Genomic DNA, 2665 nt, shown 5'->3' with positions numbered 1-2665 from the left:
TGAGCCAGTATAACATGGGGTCAGAGGGGTTAAAAGTCCTCATTCTCCACTCAGTCTTCCATTCAGTTGCTGTGATGGCATTCAAAACTGAATAATAGGCTCATTTGAGATGAGCCAAATTGGTGCATAATCAATCAACAGTGATCATCGCACAATGCAGCCGATTAATTTTCTGTCCAACTTGCATATGTACGACAGAAAACAAGATGGAATAAAGGTGCACCACAATCCCACCTCAAAAAGGTGGTGTGTACGGGGCTCTAGACTGCATGCAGCCTGTGATTGTTCTGCTTTACTGTATTATTACTCATTAGACCTGACAGAGAAACATTTGGTAAGTAGGATGTGAAGATTCTTAAAATAACACCTGTACCAGACAGACCAACAATGAAAAACTATGTGTTGTGTTTCTTTAATCTTCCTGTGTATTTTAACTAGGCCAACAAATTAATATTTTGAATGTATTTATGTAGTTTCATATCAAATCAAGCCTGGTCAGTGGAGATTAAACCATAAACACAGATCAGCTTTTTATCACCCTCATACAGAAGAACATCATTAAAACAACAACTACTGGTCACTGAGAACAAGTTAAAAAGTTTGGTTTGGTGACATTTAATCAAATCAGGATCAGACTGTGAAGACTGCTGGAGAGGTCCTAAACCGCTCACAGATCATTTCGAACAAGCCCAGGGTCTGATGTGAAGAAGAGTACTGTAACTACAGTAGACCTAGTCTAAAAATCCTACTTGCACCACGGACTTGACAACACCATGACAACATGCTTGTTTCACACCAGATATTCACTGGGCGTTCGGTACAGGAGCAACATGTAGTAGTGATCACAATTTGGAGGCTGTATTTGATTTAATAAATTAGCACATAATTTGAAAAAGCCTTGAGAAACACAGCGGTGCAGCTTTGGGCCCAACAGCTTCTCCAAATGACACAGTGTTCACACTCCACATGAAAATTGTGACACTTAAATATACTCTGCAAACTTGAGAGCATCAACAGCAACATCAGCCACATGCGTGTGGATGCAGCCATATCTAACACAGTCATTACCATAACAAACATTAATTCCCTTAGGAATTCCTGCCCTCTTTTCTGTACAACACAAACCAGTAAAGTTAATGTGACAGTCCACTGAACTGTTCCCATTGCTGTTGTTCTTGCTTTTGTTTTCCACAGTCAATACAATGTTTTATTGTTCCTTTATTGTGGACAGTGAATCACAGAGGAGGAGACCCAGTGGCTCTGGCGCTGGGGCACTGCTGGAAGTTTTGCCTGCAGACTGAACCGTCTGACGTGTTGAGCTGTACATTTACATGTTTGTCTCCTTTTTGTGTGTTGTGTGCTGGGCTATCACCATCATTTGAAAGAAGCAGAGAAAACGTAGACAAACAGACCTCTCTTCTCTCTAATACACACACAGGCTAAAGAGAACCATACACAAGTAACAGTGCATTTGTGTGTGTTCACAAATACACGTGTCTCCTGTCAACAGGCCTGCAGACCAAACACACTGTGACATAATTACTCCAGGAGAAAAACTGGGCTGACAGAGCTGTGTGTGTGTGTTTAGGGGTGGTCTTGTATGCACACTTACAAACCTTGATGCCTCTATGCCAGACAAAAAACACACACATATGCACACACACACACACACACACACACACACACACACACCACCTTATATACCGTGTCCTTATGTGTTTTCATATGTCATGGGCCCCCCAGCAGCCTAGGCCTATAGCAGCATAACTAAGGGAAGGCTCAGGGTCACCTGATCCAGCCCTAACTATAAGCTTTATCAAAAAGGAACGTCTTAAGTCTAATCTTAAAGGTAGAGAGGGTGTCCGCCTCCCGAACTGAGACTGGGAGTTGGTTCCATAGGAGAGGAGCTTGATAGCTAAAGGCTCTGCCTCCCATTCTACTTCTGTGGACTCTAGGAACCACAAGTAAACCTGAGAGCAAAGTGCTTTGTTGTGATGAAGCTCTATGAGGTCTTTAAGATACGATGGAGCCTTGTCATTAAGGGCTTTGTATGTTAGGAGAAGGATTTTAAATTCTATTCTGAATTTTACAGGGAGCCAGTGGAGAGAAACTAATATGAGAGAGATATGATCTCTCTTGCTAGTTCCTGTCAGTACTCTGGCTGCAGCATTTTGGATTAACGGGAGGCTTTTTAGGGAATTATTGGGACATCCTGATAGTAAAGAGTTACAGTAGTCCAGCCTGGAAGTAACAAATGCATAGACCAGTTTTTCAGCATCACTTTGAGACAGGATGCTCCTGATTTTTGCAATAGACTTGGTTTATGTGTGATTTAAAGGACATATTCTGATCAAAGATGACTCCAAGGTTCCTCACAGTAGTACTGGAGGCAAGAGCTATGTCATCTAAAGTAACTATATGATTAGACAGCAGATTTCTAAGGTTTTCAGGCCCAAGCACAATAACTTCAGTTTTGTCAGAGTCTAGAAGTAAGAAGTTGCAGGTCATCCAGGCCTTTATGTCTTTAAGACATGCTTGAAGTTTGACCAACTGACCTGATTCATTTGGCTTCATAGATAAATACAAAAACTGAGTATCATCTGCATAGCAATGGAAATTTATGTTGTGCTTCCTGATAATATTGCCTAAAGGGAGCATGTATAAA

The sequence above is a fragment of the Monopterus albus genome, unplaced genomic scaffold (assembly GCF_001952655.1).
Source record: "Monopterus albus unplaced genomic scaffold, M_albus_1.0 scaffold511.1, whole genome shotgun sequence".
Taxonomy (NCBI): domain Eukaryota; kingdom Metazoa; phylum Chordata; class Actinopteri; order Synbranchiformes; family Synbranchidae; genus Monopterus; species Monopterus albus.
This window is presented reverse-complemented; position numbering follows the sequence as displayed.